Source organism: Seriola aureovittata, chromosome 20 (assembly GCF_021018895.1).
Source record: "Seriola aureovittata isolate HTS-2021-v1 ecotype China chromosome 20, ASM2101889v1, whole genome shotgun sequence".
In the NCBI taxonomy this organism is placed as follows: Eukaryota; Metazoa; Chordata; class Actinopteri; order Carangiformes; family Carangidae; genus Seriola; species Seriola aureovittata.
The window spans coordinates 3,623,815-3,636,572 of NC_079383.1; the positions used below are offsets into that span (position 1 = coordinate 3,623,815).

The 12,758-nt window shown below is 42.6% G+C and overlaps 1 protein-coding gene across 2 annotated transcripts in view; it reads left to right on the forward strand.

The window, feature by feature from the left end:
* znf438 (zinc finger protein 438) overlaps window positions 1–12,758 on the forward strand; it is a 48,946-nt gene that overhangs the window by 16,888 nt on the left and 19,300 nt on the right. The window lies entirely within an intron of this gene.

Sequence of the window (12,758 nt, forward strand, 5' to 3'; positions counted from 1 at the left end):
GGGAGAATTGTTTTTTTCCAAGGCTTTTTCCATTGCATGCACACCTGGAGGCAGATCAGGTGGACTGCCAATAATGAAAACCATAATATAAAACACTTTAATGAGTCACTACTTGTCAAATCAGACAGAAGTGGTTGCAGCACCATCTCAGATTTACTCACATTTTCTGGGAAGCCATGTTTAGAAATTAATATTTAGAAATATATATTCGCAGCCTCACCAAAAAATTTGTAGACAAACAAGACAAAGTTCTCAGTGTGATTTTCTATAGGGCCTAGATTTGTAAAAAAGCAAAACTCCTAAACTAGAGTGATATTGAGAGAGAGTATTACACACCCATTGTTTTGCACTTTGCATGTTGTCTTCAGATACAGATATGTAATGGACATGAACATATTAAGAATAAAAAAAAAAGTTGTGGCATTTTTCGGTCATTTCGATAGGAACAAAATGTTATGTGGCTTAGCTAGCTTAATGTATGTTTTTTTTTTTGTGTAAAAAGTGCCAATGTCCTTTCATGTTCCCCTCATAGATAAATTCACATAGTTAAAGGCATTGTTTTACTGTTAGGAGAAAGAACATCCATATTGAAGAAGCAGAGTCTTCCCTTATTATCTCTACTTATGTTCCCCAGCCTCTGAAATATTGATTGGAGTAAAGAAATACATGTTTTCTGTCGGATCATTTTACCATAGGTCATTAATTCAAGCTATATTCTTTACTGTCAGGGCCTCATGATAGAAAAATACATTAGCTCTGATCGATGCAGGGATATATTCAATGGAGTGGTTAAAATTTATATTCCATGTTCAAAAAAGAATAAGATACTTAATGAAAAAATCAAATATCATTATGGAAAATTGTGTGAAATGTAGAAAATGATGCACTAGAAATTGCATGTGATGAAAATGATTATCCTTTAATCTTATAATTTGAACAGTATTGAATTGGATTCATGCTTGGTGTGCTCAAAGGTCACAGCAATATCTTCACGTCTTCTAATTCAGAGAATATTGCCTCAAATGCTCTCGATCACAGTTAACGTACTGAAAACATGTTTATCCTTCATTTCTTACAATTTCTGTAATACAGAAATACAATAATCATGGAGAGAAATTGTAATCCTGAAATGGAGGTTTTTCTGACAGAGGTAAAATATCTCTCAAACCTGTGTTTATTTTTGTATGATGGAAAAATAGAAGAACACTGGTACTTTGTACCCTTAATAACCACACAGCAAGCAACTTCCATGTACATGTTTATGTTGCTACTAGCTAGCTCACATACCATTTTGATGCCATGAAAATGAAGAAAAATGTTCAAACACTTGGCTTTATTTGTAATATCTTCATGTCCATTGTTGGTAGCGACCTCAAATATTGGCACAAAATTAATAAAATATTATATTTACAGAAAATATAATGATTGACATCATGTTGGTGCAAAAATGTGGCTTTGTAGTACCTTTAATATCACCTTGCCCCAAGCCCCGCCCACCTGGACCCGCCATCCAACTTCGCAGGATTTGGTTTCTCTGATTACCTGGAATCTGCTGTATTTTTTGATCACTCAGAAAACAGCCAGCCAATCAGAAGAGAGGCTCAGATCCTCTCTTCTGATCGGCTGACAGGGACTAAAGTGATGATGGAGTTTTTCTTATATCAGAAGTGAGTAATATGATATTTTATTACCTGCCTTCGCTGGTACGAGGGTAACTCTATCATATTCCAGCCAATGTGTGGTTGAATAGATCTTAATTAAGCCAGTCGTAGAAGAGGTATCTTAAAGGTTGAAATCCGAGCTTACCTCCTCAAAAAGCTCACCTCCATATCCTGTACGTCGTCGTTCAGTCAGAAGGTGAGTTCAGAGAGGCAGAGATGGAGGGAGGGAAAAAATAAGTGAACTGTGCTCGTCAGCTTTTTAAACCCTGAAATTGATTCTTCTTCTGTGCTCTTTATTCTAATGACAAGCTAATCCCCCTCTCCTGTTTCCCTCTGTTATAAGTATCGCCTCTTATTTCCCCCACTCCGCTGTGCGCTGCCTCTGAAAATTAGCACTCATGATGAGTCTGCGCTCTCAGCAATCAATTTGCCACACCAAGTCCCTCTAAAAAGGTTACCTGTGGCAACTGAGGCCCGGTCACGTAACTTTGAATTCGCCTCTCCTGCCAATTTTTATTCAGCTAATTAAATAAATGGCTCCGTCTGGAGAGTCAGCTGAATGAAATGTCAAAATATTGATGTTGAATAGTTATGTGATTTCAGGGTATTTGTCATTGGAAGTGGAGGGCGGCTGCAGGAGGTGGTGCACGGGGATAAGGGGGCGTGTCAGCCCCCGGGCTAGTTTAATGATATTAGTAGAGATCTGCTTACTTATGAGGCTGTAAGTTATTCATGCTCAGCATAGAAAATCCATCACAGCCAGGCTGGTTTACTGTAGCCTGCTACAGTCACACAGCTAAGTAGTGCTGCTTCCAGAGTATCTGATAATCAAGTTCATCCATGAATTTAATATCTAGTCATTTGGATCATGAAGCAGGTTTAAAATGCTGTTGATTAGCCTGCAGCTCCTCATTCAACTGCTCCTTTTGGTGTTGTAATACAGAGAGGGTGTTTGTTTTTTAGTCTTCCTGCACTCTCCTTACCTCTCACCTTTCCTCTGTATCTATGGTGTGGAGAAATGCTGCCTGCTGTTTCTAATGCAGCAGCTCCCTCTGACTTTTCCCTCCTCCAGTCCGACCACGTGTGAAGACAAAAGCATTTAAACCAAATGTCCACGCTAAAAGATGGGCCAAGAAGCCTGCTGTCATAGCGTCGACCTGGCTGCATCGCACTACTTTCCCAATCTCTCTCCCAGAGCGCCGTGTCTTTTGTGTGTCTTTGTAGTCTCGATGCAATAAATCTTTCAAAATGAGAATAGAGCTGTCAGAATCCTCCAGTGGAAGTGCTTGTTGGATGGCTTCTGAAACACATGCCCCCCCAACAGCTTTTAATGTCAGAATTGGAGGAGGGAGGGGGGCTGTGTCCAACATTTTTGTAACTTGTCAAACAATTGACAATCTGACATTCACACCCACTTGACATAGCGATGGTGGAGGTGGTGGTCAGCTGTGAGGAGGACAGACAGAGTGAACTGCTCTCTACAGCTTTCACTTTTGGTGTGTGCAGCTGAGTGAAACACTGAATGCCTTCCAGGGGAGAGTGTCTGAAAGTGTGTGTGTTTTTTACACCCTGGCTTTGAATTTGGCCATTTGAAACTGCCTTCTCACATAGTTGAACAACACATCGTACAAACTAGTTCAGTTCAACTCGGTGTCCCGAGCTCAGGGGTCCAGTCTTGCATGCAGTCTGTCTTCAAAGGCTTTCATGCTGTTGCACACACACAAACTGACTGCAATGCAGTGCAACATCACCCAGCAACATGCTGTGTCGGCCAGTTAAATATGTGCAAGAGGACATTCATGGTAGGTTGTTTTGTAAATGTTCTATTTTTCCTCACAGTCGTTGAGACATATTATAGCGCTGGGGTAATTAACTGAAAAAAACCACATGTAAAACCTCTCTAGACTTAGTCATGTTGGTCAATTCGATAATTACTTTCTCCAATATATGCGTCACCTTTTAAAAAAGTAAAATAAAATAAAAAATATGACCTTGTGTTCAGTCAGGTTTCTCCACCCCGTCCAACTGATGTTATTCCACGTTCACTCAAAGTGAAGCTGGTAACGGACGGTGATGGATGACACAAGTGCAAACACTGGGCCTCAGACTGTGTCCACACTAATAGGTTTTCATCGCTTTTACTACATTTATACCTGGCATCCACTGCTCCGAATTTCGAGCCCCTTAAACGGAGACTTTTGGAGACGGCGATGCAGACAGACACCTCGCCTCCTCACTGGCTCTTGACAGTCACGACTACCAGACGGTGGTGAATGCAACATGGATTGTGACCAAAGGTTACAACACCAATTTGTTGAATCACTTGGAGCACAGTCATATTGCCAAATATGAAGAGTGCATGACTCGAGAAGAGGAAAGACCGATAAGCGCAGATGTAATCGTTCATGAATCGTAATCAAAGTAAAATCCTGAAATAATCGTGATACTGATTTGTTGTCATATGGCCCAGCCAAACCTGGACCGTACTTCATGGTCTCACCAGTACCTGTAGCCATACACCCCTACCTCTTGTATTTTATTAACAGTATGCTGATTTCAGTCACACCCAGTTGGGAGATCCAGCTTATCAAGACGTACTGCCCCGACCTGAGAAGAAACCTCACATGTTTTTACTAACAAGGCCCTGCAGTGGCACTGTACTTGTCGGGACTGCCATGACAGTTTATCAGAAAAACATAAAACACAGCCTCTTTTTGTAATTGAATTTCTGAAACATAATGTCACATTAAAACTTTATTCCAGGAAAAATTACAAACTGTAATGACTGTCTGGGATTCTTATTATACAGAGGTCCCTTTGCTGAAATACAAGGTACCTACATTGCATTTTGTAGATGAATTAGATTATGTATTTCAGCTATTTTGCCTTTAATTGGTTGTCACAGCTCATCTGTTGTAGAAACCAGGCTGTTTACCCCTTAAACGCTTTCTGAGAAGACAAACAACTTTCACAAACCAGAGGGAAATCAAATTTTTTTAGGTCACAGAAGTAGTTCAACCCTGTTATGAAAAGTCATGGGAATTTGTAATGTTAAGGGCACAGTAGGATCCCTAATAAAAAGGAAATGACTGAAAGGAAATGAATGTATTTTTTAAGATGCTACTCAATGAATAAATCTGATTTGCAGCCAGTTATTGCCCCATCTGTCTTTGGTCGAGACATTTAGCCACATAGGAGGGAATTTGTTGTTGAATTTTTCTGCTTTTTATGATCGTGAACTGCTGCTGATAATGACTTCATATTGTTCCGTAAAATACATGCATGGAATCAGAAAGGACACACTCACACATGCCACCTTACTGTGTGTGTCTGTGTGCTGCTGTTGGCGACTGGGCCGGTCTGCGCTGTGTCTGGCAGGCTACTAGGTCTCTGGGTTGCTCTGATAGCGCTTGTTCCTTTGAGGCCCCAACATGCGGTGGATAACGACACCAGCCTCGTCCAGAGTCTAATCTCAGGCCAGCGCAGAGCGATCCAGCGTTTTTAGCTGCCAGGACCTGGGCAGAATAAAGATACACCCGTGGTTGATTGGTTGAGCACATCATCAGACATGTAACACAGGCTTGATAGCTGATAGCACCAGCGCTCCCTGCTCTGCTCTGGCACACAGCGATGCCTGGATGCACCCTCGGAGAACGAGCCCACCCTTCTTCTCTCCCTCGTCGCCCCTTGATCTGCCTCAACTGGCTCCTCTCCCCCCTCCGTTTCTCTCTGTTCTTTCTGTGTCTCTCCCTCCGAAACCGTCTTTCTTCTTCGCCTTCTCCCCTCCCAGTTCCTCGTCAGATCCACAGGGCCAGATTTTTATCGCTTTTCTGTGAGTCCTGCGAGGGGAACCTTGAGGGTCTCAGTGGGATCAATTTAAAAGGGAAGCGCTTGTCTCTCCTCCTCTCCTTGGCCCTCTCGGCTGATTGGGTCCGCTCGCCAGGAACTTTCAGGCTTTTGATCTCAACCACCCCTCTCACCGCCCCCACCCCCACTCAAAGTTTTTGTAGGAGCTTGGCTCTAAAAAAAAATTTCTGTTCCACTTTCTGAAAAATGTGAGCCCCATCCCCTTCTCTCTGCACCTGTGAGAGACCGAGTAAAAGTTTTGTAAACCCACTGGGTGGTACGAACAATCTATGGCGTGATTGACTTTTCTTTGAAGATGTGAGAGTGATCCGTCTCTTCAGGTGGAGGTACGCCGATGAGGACTTGCGGTCCTTGGGCAGCTTGCTTGAACAACTGGTGAGAAGGTGCTCGGAGCTGCGATGCATAATTCACACCGTATGGGGAATGGCTTTCTGTTACAAAGAGGAGAAAGGTACGAGGTGGTGCCCGCGAGCGTTCCCATGCTGAGCTGTGTTGAAGTCACTCCCTCCTTTGTACGACATGAAGGAAGCGTCACCCTGCAGCAAGAGGGACTACGCTGGAGTACAATAAACAGCAGGGGAGGGCCGAGTCCAGGGTTTTATTTCTTTGTTGGGGCCGTTAAAGGATGATTCCAGTTTATTACAACGTGGGTCTTATTGTAGTTGTTTTAGCCATCATTGCACAAGAAACACGAGGTCATATGATGAGACAGCCAAGAGTTTAACTTGGATTTCAGCACCAGTTCTTAACAATACTCCTTTTCTATGGTGTTTTTTTTTTTTTCTCACTGCTTCATACCACTATAAAAAGGCTTGATACCATTACAGATTTAATGGATTCTTCAAGAAGATGAAGAAAATAAGAAAGTAGAAACAAAAAAATAAAGATGGACATAGCCTCCGTGACGTCACCCATAGGTTTCTGAAGAGTGGGCTGCCCTGCCGACGCCATCTTGGCAGTGCCAGACTCCGCCTAACTCTCAGCTGATCCAAAAATGGGCAAAGAGGTGGGGCCCTATATGGAGCCGAGACTTCGGTGCATGCCAGTTTGTGGCGAGCATACGCTCGCCCGCCTGTCACTGAAAGTGGCCACGCCCTTAATTACGCAGACCTTTGAGCCTTAATAAAATTTAAATGGGTGAATTATATAAAAATTCAGCCTCTGTACAGTTGTAATGCAGGAGGAAATTAGCAATAGAGACCAAAACTGTTTTTTGTACCAGGCTGTAAACATGTTTATTTATGCTGTAAAGTTGGGCACTTTAACATGGCAGTCTTTGAGGATTGACTGACTGTTGGAGCCAGACTGAAGCAGCCGTTAGAGAAACTGGTTTTTGGCACCTCAGTCTTCTATCAGTTACATTCTTTCTGTTTTATTATTATTATTATTTTGATGAGCAGTTTGGTGTACAGTTTTTATATTTGGTAAAAAAGGGGTTTCACTGATATCAGATCAGTTGTGAATGAGTTGACTGCGCATATAACGGTAAATGACTTCTTGACAATGACAGATGTTTTCATACGTTGCTCATACTGCTTAAAATGACTCTGATGGCAATGAGTATTGTTACTGACTGGCTTGAATAAAAGTTAAACAACCTTTTAGACTGTTACGTTGTTTTGGCCAAATCTGCCTTCCTCCTCTCCCTCTTCGGTTTCCTCATTATGAATAGATGAGAATAAGATTACATTATTTGGCACTTATTTTCTTACTCTGTACCATAAAGATACCAAACAAGAATACCCAGCTGTTATCCCTAATAGAAATGATGCCCAAATTGATGAAAACCAGACCCACATTGTAATAAAACACAATTGTCCTTGGAAGTACAGGCCTTAGCTCAGTGTCTGCAGCAATGAGTGAAATTTCTCAGCCTTTAGGTTTTGGAGTTTGTTGTGTAATATAAGTGGTTTGCTGAGGAATGGGCAGTCGAAAGACTCCGTCAGTGTTTGGACAGGAGCCATGCCCCCGTCACCCTCCTCCTCCTCCTCTCCTCCTCTCCCTCCTCCTCTGTCTCCTGCCAGGTCACTGGAGGTCAAACAGGAGTTTTTCTTGTCTTACCTCACTGACCTTTTCTACTCTTGGGAAAACTCTAGTCACGACTCAGGATTAAAATTCCTGGTAAATTTAGCCGAACCAGGCCACAGGGTTTTGGTGCTTTTGTTTTTTCAGGCCAAATCAAAAAAACAAAACAAAAAACACATCACCTTATTTCTCGGCCGCTGGATGGAATCAACATCTTTTCTCAGCTGCCGAGCTGCTCAGTGACGACCTGAAAACCCGAGGTGTCTCGGTCGTGAGCGTTTGTCACTGTAAAGCAAAGCACCCCTTATTTCCAGGGCTCTCGGGTCCCTTGGTGATGACATCATCGGTGCAGTTGCGCACTAATTGAGGTTTAATGCTAGAGTAGAGAGAGCAGGGCTGTAATTTTCCCGCCCCGGCCTGGAATAGAGACGACAGCTTTTCATGTGGTCTGGGCTAATTTAGGTTGCAGTGCTGCAGCTGTGGGACACCTCACACTTTTGTCCTTCTTATTCTGTGCAGAGACTTAAAAAAATATATCAAAAAGCAGCTTGTTTATGTCCAGATGTAGACACACAGTAGGACTGACAGAATGAAGCATATGTCAATAAACTGCTCATGAGACTTGACATATTCTGCCCAACAAAACATTGACCTGGAAAAAAAAAGTTTCGGTAATATTTTTTCCAGCGCCTGTTGCAAAACCACCAAAGTTCTTAAATAATCCTTGAAGAAATAAATCGATTCTTCCCACCACCTCTGCCTAAGAAACGACGCTGATTCAGAATGTAAAACAAGATATGTCAGCGCAACACAGTGCGGTTTATATAGGCCTCCGTAGGTGGAGGAGGAGGAGTAAGACCGTGAGGAAGAGGCAGCTGTAATACGCAAAACAGCATTCAGCGTGTCATTACGATTGTATTTCCACAGAGCCTGGGCGTAATGACATTCATCCTCAGATCCAGGCAAACACACACGCACACCGACACAAACAAGAGAGCTCTACCTGCTCTTTATCCCATCTGCCATATCAGGGCCTGTATAAACATCGGGCCCGTTTGAAGTGGAAAGCCTTAATCACAAGTGTAATCATTGACATTGCTTGGTGGTTACCGACCTGAGAGAGGAGGGGCTGAAGAGGCCGGAGATAGCATCACCGGCAGCGACAGACTAGACAGGCAGTGACAAACCTGCAGGAGACTGTGACGGTTATATTCTGTCTCTGTGGGGAAGCTACACACAGCTCCATGTAGCTCCTGAAAAGCAATATTATAGCCTCAAGTAACTCTTAATATCAAAACCAATCTGTCAGATGTGTAAAGTGACTAAACGGTTCATACTTGACAGCCCATCTGTCCTCTGGTATTGCAACACGAAATCGAGGATGTTCGTTTCACGGTTTGAGTCTTGATTTCAGAATCGATAGTGTTTAGTTTACATTATAAAATAATTAGTGTTGTGATGACTTCAGAGCTGTAAAATACAGTCTTAAAGTATTATAAATGGCTGTGCAGTCTTTTGGTCTCTGATAAGCCTCTACAGTTCCTCATGGCTTTTTTTTTTCTTTTTTTTAATGCAGAGCTATTTTTGGTGTGGATCACACGATAACGTCGTCATATCTAAATCTGCAGGTCTTCACTGCTGCTGTTACTTTCCTTCCCTGTAGGTTGGCATGTGTAGAGCTGGTCTGATGCTGACTTTAAAGTTCCTCTCTAGACATGTTTTAAACTCTGCAGACCCTCAGCTATATATAATATTTTGTTTAACATAGTTTTCACACATAAAAAGAAGAGAAAGTGAGAAATTCTGGATCAGGCCTTGTGCCCCGCCCACCACCGCTGCAAGATGTTTAGAGGAGGAAACATCAGAGAGACTCAGCCACGTGTTTGAGCCTCAGTCAGACCCAGACTCAGACCAGGAGTCTGTTGAGACCAGAATCAGAGACTAGCAGACGGTTAGCACAGTTGCTGACAAGGTTTCAGGTGTATTTAGCCCCGCCCCCTGTCCCAACAAGGTGACAGGATTGGTTCCTTGTGACATATGAAACCCTGAATCTGTTTTTATGAGACTGTCATTGGTTCACTGCAGTTCAAGGTGGAAACACTCAGTCATGATATTGATGACTATTTCACTCATATGTCTTGTATTGTATAAAAACATCATATGGACGTTAACAAGGTTAAACACTTGATTTTTATTGGAGGGCGTCTTTCAAAGTCCCCCATGTGTAGAATCTGCAGCCTGTAATTATAAAGTAGTACTTACTTACTTACTTACAAGTTACAAGCCGGTTCCATTAGATGCCTCCCATCCCAAAACAGTTCATTAATTCTATACAAATGTGCAGTGACATACTAGAAGCTCACATGCAAAATCATATTATGAGAATAATGTTGAAGTTGAGGTGCATGCTGTTATTGCTTAATTTGACATAATGTTTTAATGAAATCTGTTTTTATTATTTAAGTTACAGCGCTGACTCATAAAATAAGCAGCACATGTCATTGTACGTTGTGTATCATGCTTCTGTAATGTACAGTGGCCTTGAGGTGTGATTTAGAAATGAAAGAGTTTTGTGATTGACTCTCAGCACACACACACACACACACAGATCCCATTGTACCAGTTGGGTCTGGTCGGCCTCTGCCTGGGCCAAAGCCTGTTAACTCCAATTCGGAGCGTAGAGGCTGGTAATGAGCGCTGTCAGAGTTGACATAACAACCTGCCGCTGTGGGGCTGAACGCCGGACTCAGGCAGAGAGAACAGGCAGGTTCTGTCTGCGCCGGGTTGATCCTGGGACTATCTGTAAATTCACCAGTGAAATTCCCAGTCAGGTCCGGTTGTGTTTTGGCCGTTCGCCTGGTATTTGGAAATTTTTAGTCCAATTGGCAGTCGGAGCACACCTAGCTCAGTCTCGCCCTGAGCTCTAGTGTGTGGTCATAATGAAAGGGGAACTCAGTTTCTCTCTTGAATTGAAGTTTCCTGGTAAATTGCATAACTCAGACATTTAACTCCCTTCACAGGAGAAAGAATTTCACTGTACTTTGATACTTAGTACAAGAATTTGGAATTAAGTTTAATGTAGTTCAAAATAAAAGCACTTTCCCTCAACATGATCATTAATATTTGAATGAAACGTGTGTGTATATGTACAGCTTTTAGATCAGTTTAGTAGTTACACCCTGATTCATCTTAAATACATACAGAAACTATTCAGACCGTTTCTCCTTTTGCACACTTTGTTGTGTTGTAGGTTTAGTTTTAAATGGATAAAACCATCAGTCTACAAGCAATAACCGACAATGACAGATGTTCTCCAGAGTTTACATCTGGGCTTTGACTGGGTCATTTAAGGAGCCCACTCCATCGTTGTCTTGGCTTCGTGCTTCAGGTCATTGTCGTGCTGAAAGGTGAAGTGTCGCTCCAGTCTCAGGTCACCTGCACTCTGGAGCAGGACCTCTCTCTACTTGGCCGCATCTGTCGTTCCCTCCATTGCGACCAGTCGGTTTTTGTCCTGACCTGCAGTGTGAATTGTGGGACTTTATGTACACAAGTGTGTGGCTTTCCAAAGTATATCCAATCAATTCAATTTGCCACAGGTGCCACTCTCCAATCAAGTACCACACACATTTGAAGGGTAATTAGTGCAAACAGGAAGCACCTGACCACAGACACCAGCAGAGGCTCTGAAGATTTCAGTTTTTGATTTTTAATACATTTGCAAAGGTTTCTAAAAGCATGTTTTCACTTTGTCAGAATGACTTATTGAATGTAGATTTATGGGTAAAATGCCCATTATATCCATTTAAAATGAGCAAACAACAGAATAAAGTGTGCAGAAAGTGAAGGGGTCTGAATGCTGCTGTAAATGTTTTTAGTCATGTCATGAATACAGTATACCGATGTTAAGTGCTCTGTTCATTTGTCCTGGAGGTTAATCTCCAGAACAGTGGTTTTGTTCACCATAAGCATTTTTCTATCTGTCCCCTCCCGGCTCATCAGGATCAGCTTGTTTAGAGAGCATGACTTGCTGTGTTGTCTGATTTGAGTTCAGGCAGCACAAAAACTAGCTCGCGCATTCCAGCATTGCGTGTCCCGCTCTCCCATTTCTCAATAATTTATCCAGACAACTAGAATGATAATTCTATGAATATGCACTAAAAATTCCTTTCTTGTGCTCTTTCTCTCTAAGTTTGTGTGTGTCAGTGTGTGTTCGAGTGTGTGTGCAGTGCATGTGAGCAAATGTGTAGCTGAGTGTATGCAGCTCTTTTCCACCTGAAACAAAGGAGGTGTCAGGGCGAATTAGCCCCCCTACGACTGAACGCCCAGAGAGCTTAGAGATGCACCACAGGTTCTGCTGAGTCGCACATGAGCCGCGGTGTCTGCCTCTTCCCCTCTGCTTCCCCTGCTTTGCCCCCCCCCCCCACACACACACACACACACACACCCACCCCCCCACCCACCTCCACTCCTGAGCTGCTCTAACAAGGTTGTTGGAAGAGGATAAGGCATGTTAAATGAATAATTTACACAGGAGAGCGCTCCTTATTTATTTAATACGGCTGGATCTGACTGAGTGGGCAGCCTGCGTCCCCAACTGCTGAGACACTGTTGGCTAAACGAGCGCTCGCTTGGCTTAATGGAGGGCCAAAGCGACAGGCATTTAAAGAGAGCAAAAGGGGGTGCATATGAGAGAGAGAGAGTTTGTAGATAGGGGGTGTGTGCTTGTGAAACAGGCCGTGCAGAGTTGTGCTAGTGTGCAAATAATGTTGCTACTCAGTGTGCAGTTGCACCGTGTTACTCTTTATACGTTAATGCAGACAGATCACATGAGAGACTCCTCAGCTGTTTAAAATGCTGCCAGGAATCTGGTGGTCCTCTGATGGATGTAAGGAAATAATACAAACGTTCTGCCGCTGATGTACGGAGTCCCAAACTGGTCCATATAAAATAGATAAAATCATATTTATAGATAAAGTTTAATATATTGAAAAACCAATAAATTATGAAACAATTAAAAAAATCATTTAAAATTTGTAATGACACATTAATAATGAAATGTTATTGTGTCTTTTATCATTATACGGTCTCCTGATTTTTTTTGTTTTATGAGCCATAATATCTTTTAATGACAGTGCAGTCACCATTACCTGCCCCCTCATCTTCAGCCTCTTCACTCACATTATTATTCATTTGTTGCACATAATG